Below are 13,749 nucleotides of genomic sequence, written 5' to 3'. Positions count from 1 at the left end.
ACACTGAGAGAGGGTGCTCTCTTGTGCAGAAGAGGGATAAGTGGGGAATGGACTAGAGCGCTGAGTCCAGCTTGGGACCTACCGCCGACTACTGGAAGCAGCTGCTGTGCTAGGCTTCCTTCGACACCGGAGGCGTTCCAGGCAGCAAAGGACCTGCTGTCTCTCCTGATTCTGCCAACCCTGCAGGGACCAGCAGCAGCCAAGGCGTCCAGGAACAGGGGGAGCAGGAAGCATAGAGCTCCTTCCCGGGACTGACCACCTTGGCTCCCTCTAGGAGCAAGCCTTCCATGATCCTGGCACAAGGGTCACTGATCTGCCACTGATCCCCAGTCTGCTGGGACTGCCTGGTGGCAGAAGCGGGTTCTGCTTCACTATGGTCACCACAGGAAGAATCTTCTTCGTAGTCCAAAGGGAAATCCTTTGCCCCACCAAAGTCTTCCACCAGTACCCACCAGAGTTTTGGTACTGGTCCTCTGGCTGGCAGATGGCAAGCAAGCCAAGGGCCAATTCAGTGGCCATATTGGAACCCCGGGAGTATTCGCTGGTACCGGCACCCCCTTCTCACCACTCACACTCAGTGGCTTCAGAGAGATGCACTACCAGCCCTAGCTGCTTGGCACCAGTCCCTGATTCTGGTACTGATCCCAATGGACGTAGTGGAGGCAGAGGAGGAGGAGGAAGCTCCCCCTTCTTCATCATTCGCAGCTGAAGCTGTGGCAGGACACAGTAAGTTACTCTCTCGGAACAATATCAGGGCCCACCAAGACCTCCTTAAAAGAGTCACTGTGAACCCGGGTCTGGAGACTGAGGAGCTTAAGGAGTCAGCACACAGCCTGATCAACATCCTGGTGGCAACTGCCCCCTCCAAAGTGGTATTGCCCATCAATGAAATGGTGATGAGGCCAGTCAAAACGCTGTGGCAAACCCGATCTTCTCTGCCCCACATCTCAAAGAGGGCAGAGAAGAAATAATATGTACCTGGGGGTCCCTGATAGTGTCAGCAGGAAATGAACGGGACAGGCAGGGTTATTTGAGTGCCAGCCCTAAGAATAAAGATGCCAAAAGACTAGACCTTTTTGGACAGAAAGTTTATTCAACAGGCAGCCTCCAGTTACATATTTCCAAAGCAGGCTTTGCTAGGGAGGTATGATTTTAATCTATAGGACTCATTGTCCAAATTTAGGGACTCCCTCCTGCAGGAGTCGAGACAGGAGTTCATAGCAGTCTTGGAGGAGATCAAGATTGTTGCGAGGATCTCCCTCCAGGTGGCTCTGGATGCAGCAGACTCAGCTGCAAGGACTATGGTGTCTGCAATCACCATGAGGCATTGTTCATGGCTCCAGTCCTTGGACCTCCCTCACAAGTTTCAACAGGATCTACTCTTTGAAGACTCCTCCCTGTTTTCGGAGCAGAGACTCAAAGTTTCACTGCCTAAAGGACACGAGGGCTGCCCTGCCGACCTTAGAACTTGATACGCTGTCAGCATTCCGAAAGCACTTTAAACCCCAGCAGCCTTCCAAATTTGTGGCACCTCCCCACAAAAGAAAAGGGAAAGGTTACAAGCATTGCCAACCCCTCCCGTCCACTTCCGTCTCCCAGTTGAGCTCTCATAGGTATCCCAGTAGGGCCAACCAGGCCTTTTGAAGGTGTGCCCAATGGCATTATACCAGTCTCAGCTCTGGATCCAGCCCCTCTTTTGTTTTTGGACCATCTTGTCACCCTTCAGCACAGCGTGGTCATGTATAACATTGGACCACTGGGTCCTCAGTACTGTAACAGTCGGTTACATCCTCCAGTTTGTGTCCACCCCTCCCTCCCAACCCAGTCCCTCCTCAGGGACTCTTCTCATGAGCAACTAGTCACCTAGGAGGTGCAATCCCTCCTATGTGTGGGGGCCATAAAGGAAGGTCCCCGAGACTTGAGAAGGAAGGGATTTTACTCCTAGTGTTTCCTAATACCAAAGGGGGTCTACAGCCTATCATGGGCCTGCATCATCTCAACAGATATCTCAGTTAACTAAGGTTCTGTATGGTCTCCTTGGTCTCCCATCATTTCCTCCCTGGATCCAGGAAACTGGTACGCTGCCCTCAACTTAAAGGACGTTTATTTTCACATGTCTATCTTCCATGGCCACAGAATTTTTCAGGTTTGTAGTGTGTCAATGCTGCTACCAATTCACCAGTCTTCCATTTGACCTATTGGCAGCCCTATGAGTCTTCACAAAGTGTATGGCAGTAGTAGTATATCAGTCTTCCTTAAGCTCCAAGGAGATCAAAGGTTGGTCACAGGCTCAGGTACAGCACAGCATCAGTACAGTCTGGGCCACATTCCAGGCACTGGGCCTGCTGATAAACAAGGAAAAGTCAGCTCTGGTCCTGGTTCAGAGGATAGAGTTCATCGGGGAATGCTTGACTCATCCCAAGCCTGATGGTACAGTATGCACTTCAGCCCTCTCTAGATGTGGCTGGCATCAGTCTACTCCCTAAGTAGGCACCATTTAGATTCAGTGCTCACAGTCCCACTTCCACTCCTATCTTCCATGACCTGGTGGAAAGACCAAGGATCAGTAATGAAGAGGGTACCCTTTACTGCCCCTTAACTCTCAGTCACTTTAGTCTTGGACACATCAGACATAGGGTGTGGAGCCCACCTCTGCAACCTCAGGACCCAGGGCTCTAGTCCCAAGAAGAACTCTTCCAATATATAAACGTCAGGTAACTCAGGGCGGTACGCTTAGCTTGCCAAGTGTTACTTCCCCACATCTCAGACCAAGTGGTGCAGGTCTTGACAGACAACACCGCATCCATGTTTTATACCAACAAGCAGGGAGCGGCTTGATCTTCAACCTCGTGCTGTCTTCTGGATGTCGGACTTCTGCTTGAAACATACCATTCAGCTTGAGGCGATGCATCTCCCGGAGCCTGAAACATACCAGCAGATCACCTCAGTGGAGTCTTTTCCTCTCACTGCAGGTAGTCTCTTCACCCGAAGGTCGGCAGTGTCATCTTCCAGAGATGGAGGCCTTCCCAGGTTGACCTCTTCACCACCAAGCAGAACAGGAAATGCCATTAGTTCTGCTTGCTGCACAGCTCCTGCTCCAATGCCTTCCTGCTCTAGTGAGCAGACCATCTACTGTACACCTTTCCTCCAATCACCTGGGATCACAAGGTTCTCCTAAAAATCAAATCGGGCAAGGTGAGGGTTATCCTGATAGCACACCACCATTGGCTTGGCATATTTCTGGGCCTCTCGGTGGCAGCCCCACTCACGCTCCCACTCTGCCCAGACTTGATCTCAGAAGACCACGTCAGGTTGCTTCACCCAAACCTTGCCTCCCTGTTCCTGGTGGCATGGATGCTGCGTGGCTGAACTCCAAGGAACTGGCTTGCTCAGATCAAGTTCGACAGGTCTTGCTAAGCAATAGAAAGCTTCCACCAAGGCTACCTACTTTAGCCTAGTGGAAATGTTTCTGTTGTTGGGCCTTGGAATGGAATCTCTCTCCCTTCTGATCTTCCCTGCAGCCTATCTGGCTCACCTAAAGCAGCAAGGTCTGGCTCTTGCATCTATTAAGGTTCATTTGACAGCCATTTCAGCCTTCCACCCTCCAGTGAACGGTATTTTCTCACAAGTTGATGGTCCAGTTTCTCAAGGGGCTGGAAAAACTCTATCCTCAAGTTTGCGAGCCCCCCCTTAGGACTTAAACCTTGTCCTGTCAAGGCTCACCGGGGCCCCCTTTGAGTTGTTAGCATCGTGCTCCCTACTGCTTCTCTCCTGGAAGGTCACCTTCCTGGTGGCTATCACCTTGGCCAAAAGGATTTCTGAGATCAAAGCCCTTACGTTGGCACCTCCTTACATGGTGTCCTTCAAGGACAAGGTACAACTGCATCCCTATCCAGCCTTTCTACCAAAGGTGATGTCACAATTCCACAATAACCAGGTCATATTTCTACCTGTCTTTTTCCCAAAACCTCATGAGTCTGCTGAGGAATGTTGGCTTCATGTGTTGGACTTTAGGCGGGCCCTCGCCTTTCATATTGAAAGGACTAAGCCAATAAGGGAAAAATCTCTGGCAACAGTGCATGTGGCCCACGCTCACCTAGCATGGAATGGGAATGAGCAACACATCTCGAAGAACAACAGTTATGGAAGGTTAATAACCATTTTTCCCCGTGGTACTCTAAGACCCATATTTTGCCTTGCTGTTTAGATACAAAGGTGATAGGTGCCTCCATAAATACCTGAGATACATTTTATAAATGCATGGAGAGAGAAAATTGCACATGAATGTTTGCAACCTGGTCTGGCAGGACTGAAATGATACTGGCTGCCAGTGTCTAAGTGCATCTTGACATGGCCTTCTTGTGAAAGCCCAGGTAAAGAATAATAATGTGAGAGAGATGCAAGCTGATAGCCAATTAGAGATGGTCCTTTTACAACAGGCTAATCTTACACATTCATATCAAATGAATGAAATACACTTTCTAGGGATCTTTTTTCATTTTATACTAAATACAAGAGATGAAGTTAGCTCCCTCAGTGTAGAAAGATATAATAAGGAATGCTATTGGATGTAGGGACAAATATTAGTAGAACTAATTAATGATGACATCACTTCCACTGCTACATACTACTTTGGGATACTTAGGAGGAGTAAAAAGGAATTCATAATTCACATAACATGCAGAAGACAGAGCACTTAGCACACAGGATTAGATGCTGTTTTGGAGCACTTAGCCATAGCCCTGAGTAGGTGACTCATGAGGCAGAATCCTCCCCCACTCCCGCCCCACAGTTCCCCCTTCGCTACCTTATAGCCTTTTAATTAATACTTACATTTTATGTGATCCCTAAATTCCTTTATCAAATGATACCTCGAAGAGGGCCATGTTGTAGCCATAAGTGTTCAAGGAATGGAGAGTGAAAAGAGCATCCTCCCAGTTTGTGCACTCTATATAGAGAGCTTGGACCATTTTCTGGGCCTGAGTGAGAGTTTTAAATGAGTGTAATTCCAGGATTGTCATTGGAGTCATTTTTTATTTTCATGGGTGTGAGAGCATCATCAGTTCCATCTGTCCTCAGGTGGGCACAAAAATGTCTAGTGAATTATTACAGAATAAATACTTCACCGTTGTAATTCTTTGACCATTACTGTAAGAGACCCAAACCAGAAAATGATATCTGAGATAATGTCTTACGAGTAACAATAAAATCACAGCTTTTTAAATTCTAAAAAATAAATAAAAAACTTAATAAAATTATGGCTTCTATTTGTATTTTATGTTTGGCGCTTCAATTTTCTTTTGACTTTTTTTTCTTTTGTTTTATTATGAGTTCTCTTCCACTTGGTTGTGATCAGATTAAATACACTCTAGTCCACTGTTTATTTGGTGTTAAATAGAAAATACATTGACTTAAAAGTCATGCACTCATAATTAATAGGTTACACTGAAATCTTACAGGAGATTGATCACAGTTTTCTGGTTCAGTACATAAGTACAAACCCAGTGAATAGTGGATTAAAATGCCAGTTTTATCCATTAGTATATTATCAGTTCAAAAAACCAAAAATTGCACTATTGACCTTTACTAACAATTTAGAAATGAGCTGGAACAGAATACCATTCTTGTATTAACATAGTATTACTGCTTCATAATGTGAAGAATTTGTAGTCCTATTAGCTCTGTATCGTAGAATATTACTTCTAGTTCTAAAAATACAGTGTGACATAAATATAATTTAGTTACAATTGTTAAAAGACACATAATAATATAGAAAATTGCCAATAAACTAAAAGAGTTTCCATTACAATACAAAGAACCTTCTTTGTCTTTATTTATGTTTGTAATGTTTCCTAAAGTATTTTCAGAACTATATTTTAACATTGTGTATGAATAACTATGATAACATGATTGTACAGAAAATGTTCAGAGTATTATTACTACTGTTACTTGAATGGTGTTCATGTTTCTTATGCACTTAGTTAAATTATAACAAAACATTTTGAAATAGTTGCATACTTTTATATATACAAAAACTACTATGTTAATCATAGGGCACTAGAAATTTTCAAATGTTAACAGAGATGCTAGCAGTCAAAATCTTGACTTCCAGCTCTAAGAGGTGGGGAAATCTAAATTGCATCATATGCTATTTGCCAGTACTCAGTTATGGAAAGCATTGTCCTTTTCTGGTTATAGCATTCATAGAATCATAGAAGTGTAGGACTGGAAGGGACCTCAGTAGGTCAGTTCAGTCCCCTGCACTTGAGGCAGGAATAAGTAATGACTAGACCATTCCTCAGAGGTATTTGTCTAACCTGTTCTTAAAAACTTCTAATGATGGAGATTCCACAGCCTCTCTAGGCAATTTGTTACAGTGCTTAGGTACCCTGACAGTTCAGAAGTTTTCCAAATCTTCAACCTAAATCTCCCTTGCTGCAATTAAGCCCATTCCTTCTTGTCCTATCCTCAGAGGTTAACGAGAACAATTTTTCACCCTCCTCCTTCTAACAATCTTTTACGTACTTGAAAACTATTATCACAATGGTTCCCAAACTCGTTCCGCCGCTTGTGCCGGGAAAGCCCCTGGTGGGCCGTGCCGGTTTGTTTACCTGCTGCGTCTGCAGGTTCAGCCGATCCCTCGGCCCGCGCCGCTTCCAGCAGCTCCCATTGGCCTGGAGCAGCGAAACACGGCCACTGGGAGCCACAATCGGCCGAACCTGCGGACGCGGCTGGTAAACAAACTGGCGCAGCCCGCCAGGGACTTTCCCTGCACAAGCAGTGGAACGAGTTTGGGAACCACTGTATTATCATGTTCCCCCTCAGTCTTCTCTTCTCCAGACTAAACAAACCCAATTTTTTCAATCTTCCCTCCTAGGTCAGGTTTTCTAGACATTTTATTATTTTTGTTGCTCTCCTGTTACCCGGGGTTTTCCACATCCAAAGTTCTTGATAACTTTACTCTTGACAAGGGAATGTCAGGAAATAAATCAATGGGGACACAGCCATCTGACTAATAGATGGTTGACACAAGCAGTACAATACAACAGTGCTCTTACTTAAAGCTACACTTTATTTAGTCTTAAGCACTGACGCACATACGCAACAGATTAGTAAAACGCCCCAACCCTCAATAATTACCGAAGCTGGAATGGTTTTTGAGTGGTACAGCTGTAGCCGTCCGATGGCCAATCTTTTGTCTGCCAGTGGGGTCCTAAGATGTGTCCACAAAGTGATCCAACTATTCCAAACTTCTCCACCCTTATTTATTGTGTTAGTATGACAATAAAATATCAATCAAAAAACTTAAGGAAGCTATTTCAAAGGTTAAACAAGAGTTTTCCTCAGATCTCTCATTAGATGTGTTTTTGCAAAGTCTGTACGTTGAGCGTCCTGACAAACACATCCCAGAGGGCAAATATAGATAAGCTTCCTGTTTTCTAAAAATACATTCCTCAGCAATTTCAACAAAGATCTTATCAGGAAGGATGCAAGGAAAGGCTCTCTTCTTGTGGTCACTCAAATCTACTCACCTCCTGGTTTAGTTATGCTAAGGCCTACTGACTTGGCTGTTTTTAGTGATAAGCATGATAATCAATATTCCAGCTACTGATAGTGGTCCAGGCAATTTGCTGATCCACCAAGATCTCCCTGTACACTCCTTCTGGACTTTGTCCACATCTTTCCTGAATGTGATGCCTAGAAATGGACACACTACTCCAATTGAGCACTTATCAGGGCAGAGTAGAGCGGAAGGATTACTTCTCATGTCTTACTTACAATACTCCTACTGATACGTCCCAGAATGCTGTTTGCTTTTTTTGCAGCAGTGTTATACTGTTGACTCATATTTAGCTTGTGAACCACTCTGACTCCCAGATCTCTTTCTGCAGTACTCCTTCCTAAGCAGTCATTTCCCATTTTGTATGTGTGCAATTGATTGATCTCTACTAAGAGGAGTACTTGGCATTTGTCCATATTGAGTTTCATCCTATTTACTTCAGACCATTTCTTCAGTTTGTCCAGATCATTTTGAATTTTAATCCTGTCCTCCAAAACACTTGCAACACCTCTCAGCTTGGTATCATCCACAAACTTTATAAGTGTACTCTCTATGCCATTGTCTTAATCATTTACGAAGATATTGAACAGAGCTGGATCCAGGACCAATCCCTGTGGTACCCCTCTTGATATGCCTTTCCTGCTTGACTGTGAACCACTGATAACTACTCTCTGGGAATGATTTTCCAGCCAGTTATGCACCCTCTTATAGTAGCTCAATCTAGGCTATATTTCCCTAGTTTGTTTATGAGAAACATCATACAAGATGGTATCAAAAGCCTTCCAAAAGTCAAGGTATACCACATCTACCACTTCCCCTGTATCCACAAGGCTTGTTATTCTGTCAAAGAAAGCTGTTAGGTTGGTTTGACGTGTTTTGTTCTTGACAAATCTATGTTGACTGTTACTTATTATCTTCTAGGTCTTTGAAAATTGATTGCTTGATTATTTGCTCCGGGTACTGAAGTTCAGCTGATTGGTCTGTAACTTCCTTTTCCCCCTTCTTATAGATTGGCAGTACATTTTCCCTATTTCAGTCCTCTGTAATGTCTCCTGTCTTCCATTAATTTTTGAAAATAATTGCTAATGGGTCAGGTATCACCTCAGTAAGCTCCTTGAGTATTCTAGGATGTATTTAGTCAGGCCCTGCCGACTTGAAGACATCTAATTTTTAACTTGTTCTTTCCCTATTTTAGCCTGAGAGCCTGCCTCATTTTCATTAGCATTCCCTTTTTTAGACGTCTGATCGCTACTAACCTTTTGGTGAAAACTGAAACAAAAAAATCATTTAGTACTGTCATTTCCACATGTTCTGTTATTGTCTTTCCCCCACTCATTGAGTAATGGGCCTTGGTCATCCTCTTGCTTCTAATGTATTTATAGAATGTCGTCTTGTTATTTTTTATGTCTCTAGCTGATTTAATCTCATTTTATGCCTTGGCCTTTCTAATTTGTCCCTACATGCTTGTGTTGGCTTTTTTTTAATATTCTTCCTTCGTAATTTGACCTAGTTTCCACTTTTTGTAGGATTCTTTTTTGAGTTTCAGAACATCAAAGATCTCCTGATTAACCCCAGGTGGTCTCTTCTATACTTCCTATCTTTCCTATGCAGTGAGGTAGTAATGTTTCTTTGAAAAACTGCCAACTCTCTTGAACTGTTTTTCCCTTAGACTTGCTTCCCATGGGATCTTACCTACCAACTCCCTGATTATGCTAAAGTCTGCCTTCTTGAAATCCATTCTTCATTCTGTTTCTTTATTTTCTCCCCTACTACTCATTAGAATCATGAACGCCATCATTTCATGATTACTTTCACCCAAGCTGCCTTCCAGTTTCAAATTCTCAACCAGTTCCTCCCTATTAGTCAAAATCAAATCAAGAACAACCTCTCCTCTAGTGCTTTCTCCATCTTCTGAAATAAAAAATTGTTTCCAGTCATTAAAACATATTTCATCATATCATATTTATACTTATATACATTACAAACACAGCATGAATATCTATTTCAGTGCAATATGAATGTGTTTCAATAGTGATGTTTCACTTGAATAAACTGTACTTTTTAAAAGAAGACATACTGTGCAGGACAAGTGTTCTGTACTTTGGTTCAAATGATGCACTTTACTGTGCAGTGCAGAAGGAGCAAGTATAAACAAAACTGGGCATGTGTTCAGAATGCATGGAAATAGGGATCAACACCTGGGTGACATGATCTGCTTCTCCTTCCTGGGAAAGCTTCTGCATGTGAACAACATTTGGTTGTGGCTTTGCAGATTTGAGAAAGGTCATATTAGAGTGGAGATAGTTGGAACAAGGGAGGAGATGCTCTGCATGATGTGCTTTTCCCCTCAATCCATGAATTTTCTATTAGAAGATGCCAAACTAGAATTCATGGAGTGTGGAGTAGAATTTGCACTCAGTATTCTTCTTTGAGTGCTGTCCCTTGTGGGTGCTCCACATTAAGTGTTTCTGCGCCCCTGCACTCATAATCGGAGGTTTGTAGTAGCAGTACCCGGTTGGGTCTCACATGCATGGTCCCCATCTCGCACAGCTTCAGGCAGTTAACTGGTGCTGTGCGACCAACCCCCCTCAGTTCTTTCTCTACCACCTTTGGCTTTGAGTCAGAGAACTTAGCAGCGCCTAACTACTTACTTCTTTTAGCCTATTTACTACCGTTATTTAGTTAGGATAGTTAGTTGATTCATTTTTCTTTTTCCCCCATCACCTCTTTTAAAAAAAAATTATTTTATTATTATTAGTCTCCTCATTAGAAGCTGGGTTTTAGTTGATCCTTTAGGATAGTCAGCCTCTCTGGGGGCAGAAGCCTGACAGGAATGCCCTGTTCCCTGGGCTTTAAACATTACCTTACCCGGAGGCTCTCCATACCACTTTTGGACAGATGTGCTCATTGTGTTCGCTGCCTAGGCGAAACACACAACACAGAAGTGTCCTCAATGCCAAAAGTTAACTGACCAAACAACAAAGGCTAGAGACTTGCAACTAAAACTCCTTCTCATGGAGAAGTCTCTCAGACCGGCGTCTAAGCCCAAAGCCTGGACCCCACCTGGACAAGCCTCACCAACCATGGCTTCTGATAAGGGTCCTTCCACCACCCAGGCTTCTGATCAACCTGCTAAAAAAAGTGTCCAACAAATGGGTAACTACCTCCCCAATGCAGGAAATAGCCAAGAAGTGCCATTCCGCAAACGGCATCAGCATCGGCCGCTCAAGGCGCCGAGACAGCAGGACCATCAGGCACCGCTGGTAACGTGGGAGATAAGGACTCTAAAAGAGCCACCTTGGATGCAGGCACTAAGGGGAAATCAAAACCCCATGCCTCAGCATCGATGCAGCCAAAGCTGCAATCAACATACAGCAGTGCGGCACCAGTGCAGACTGTGGCTCACTCTTTGATCCCCAATGTATGCTCAGTGCACGCACCAGCACAGCCTATGGTGCTGGCATATACATTGTGGCTCCCAGCACTGACGATCATGCAGCCTCTGGTGCAGATTATGCAGACACCGCAGCAGTTCCTATGGCACAAAGTTCTCTTAGTCAGATCTACACCTGACTCTCCCATCCTTGGCACCAAATCTCCTTGCGACTTCCTCACACTCCACTCCACCCTTTTCGAGCAATGATGAGGAGGGTGAGGAAGATTAGATTCTCCTCTACACTCTCATGCCCACCATGAGCCGCTGTGACGCTCTGTACCTCAGGGGAACACCTTACACCCCCATGTTCATCCTTATAATATGATTGTGTGGTATCCAGTGCAAAGTTTGTCATGTCAGGTATCTTCAGAAGGCTCATGACACACTGAGCATTGTTGTTATAGTAATGTTATAGGTTGTAATTTCAGGCATATAGTTATGGAGGCTGAAAATGTGTCCTCAAGCCTGGCAAAACTCTCCAAGAGCAGAGGGGCAGTTCACACCTCATCAGGGCATGTATAGGACAAACCCAGCCCAGCCCCACAGGAACAAAGGACACTGGCCTAGGCAGCAACAAAGGATCTGTTGGACTCTCGAGTGTCACCCCCCTTCCCTTTGTCAGTCAGGGACTACGATGAGGTAATGCTCATCTGACTCTGAAGAGGGGTGGGGGACAAAGCCAAGAAGGAAGAAAGAACATGATAAAAAGGAGAGATCTTTGCCATGCTCTTCCTCTCTCTTCCACCTCCATCTACAGACATCACCACCAAGGGCAATCACCCAGCCTGCGGTGAGAAGCATCTAAGTTTGTAAGGGCATTGAAGTGTTAAGATCAGCTTAGAATGCTTTTATTTCATTTGACCAAATCTGACTTGTTATGCTTTGACTTATAATCATTTAAAATCTATCTTTGTAGTTAATACATTTGTTTGTTTATTCTGCCTGAAGTAGTGGGGAAGTACCCTCAGACCAGGAAGGGGCACTACCTACCCACCTGTCACATCTTTCCCAGATTACGCCGTCATGCCCATATGGGGATGATTTCAAACAATTCCAGGACCTATTTAAAAGGGTGGCTAGCTCTCTGGACATCTATCTGGAAGAAGTCCAGATGACACAGCACAAACTAATGGACATTTAGAATACTTCCTCTTCTTCCAAAATTGCTTTACCTATAGACGATAATAATGAAACCTGTCAAGACCACTTGAAAGACCCCTGCAACTGCTCCTCCAGTCTGCAAGAGGTCTGACAAAAAAAATATTATGTGCCAGCGCAGGGCACAGAGTTCTTCTTCTCCCATCCGGCGCTCAATTCACTGGTGTTGACGCAGGCCATGAACATGGCAGAGAGTCACATCCCATATCACACCTTATGATAAGGATTAGAAAAGACTCAAATTTTTCGACTGCAAGGCTTATTCTTCGGCTACACTACACTTCTGAATAGCCAGTTATGAGGCCTTGCTGGCGAAGAATGATTATAATAACTACAAAAAGTTTTATGAATGTATTGCATTTATTTCTGAAGATAAAAAAGAACTATTTACAGCACTTGTAGCAAAGGGACAACTCATCTCTAGAACAGCCCTCCAAGCTGCACTAGATTCTGCGGACACAGCTGCAAGATCAGTGACGACCGCAGTGGTGATGAGGAGGGCCTCATGGCTCCATCTCTCTGGGTTCCCTAGGGAAGTGCAGTCCACGGTCAAAGACTTCGAGGGGCCCAAACTCTTCACCACAAAGACGGATGACTCTCCATACACTCAAAGATTCACGGGTGACATTCAGATCTCTGGGGATCTATACATCTAGACCCAAGAAAAGACGGAGGAGTTACTATGTCCCTCAACACTACCGCCACACTATGCCGTTCAACGCTACTGCCACAACAACGGCAGTATGAATCACAAGGTCGCAAACAGAGACCATCGGAGATCACAGCCTACTCCTCCAGCATCTGCGTTGTAGCCATCCTCATCCAGGCAACTAATCTGAACCCTTGGTTGAGGGCCTGAGAACCCCATGTCTGTCTGTCTGCTGGAGACATTATTCTCTCCCGACCATTCAGAGATCATCAAGTTCTGTTTTATCCAATTTGGAAAACCATCACATTCGACAGATAGGTGCTAGAAATCATACAAACTGGTTACTCCATCCACTTTCTTTTCAAACCCCCTATCCATCCTCCCTCCCCATCTCTCCTCCACAGGCACCAACTTTTCTTGGTGCCGATGGGTGCGTACGCCCCCCCAGCCCCGACTCCGCCCCCTCCCTGCCCCTATTGGATCCCTCCCCAAATCCCCGCCCTGACCCTGCCTCTTCCCCAAGAGTGCCGCGTTCCCCCTCCTCCCCCCTCCCTCCCAGGCTTGCCGTGCAAAACAGCTGTTTCACGGCGCAGGCGCTGAGAGGGAGGGGGGGGAAGCAGGACGCATCGGTCCGCTCGGGGAGGAGGCAGAGCGGAGGCGGAGGTGAGCTGGGGCAGGGGGGCGGGTTGGGGAGCTGCCAGTGGGTGCTACGCATCCACCAATTTTTCCCCATGGGTCTCCAGCCCCGGAGCACCCACGGAGTCGGCGCCTATGCCCTCTTCAAGGACCCCCTCACGAGCATCTACTGCATCAGGACGTAATCCACCTCATACATCTAAAAGCAGTAGAACCCATTCCAACAAAACACAGAGGGAGGGGATTTTATTCCCACTATTTTCTCATGAAGGAAAAGTCGGGTGGGTGGAGACGCATACTTGACCTATG

General features: G+C 45.1%; 1 protein-coding gene across 1 annotated transcript in view; it reads left to right on the top strand.

The window, feature by feature from the left end:
• Positions 1–13,749, top strand: part of LRRC7 (leucine rich repeat containing 7) — a 386,471-nt gene that overhangs the window by 311,864 nt on the left and 60,858 nt on the right. The gene's annotated exons all lie outside the window — the stretch shown is intronic.

This window comes from Lepidochelys kempii, chromosome 8 (assembly GCF_965140285.1).
Source record: "Lepidochelys kempii isolate rLepKem1 chromosome 8, rLepKem1.hap1, whole genome shotgun sequence".
Classification (NCBI taxonomy): Eukaryota; Metazoa; Chordata; order Testudines; family Cheloniidae; genus Lepidochelys; species Lepidochelys kempii.
This window is presented reverse-complemented; position numbering and strand designations above follow the sequence as displayed.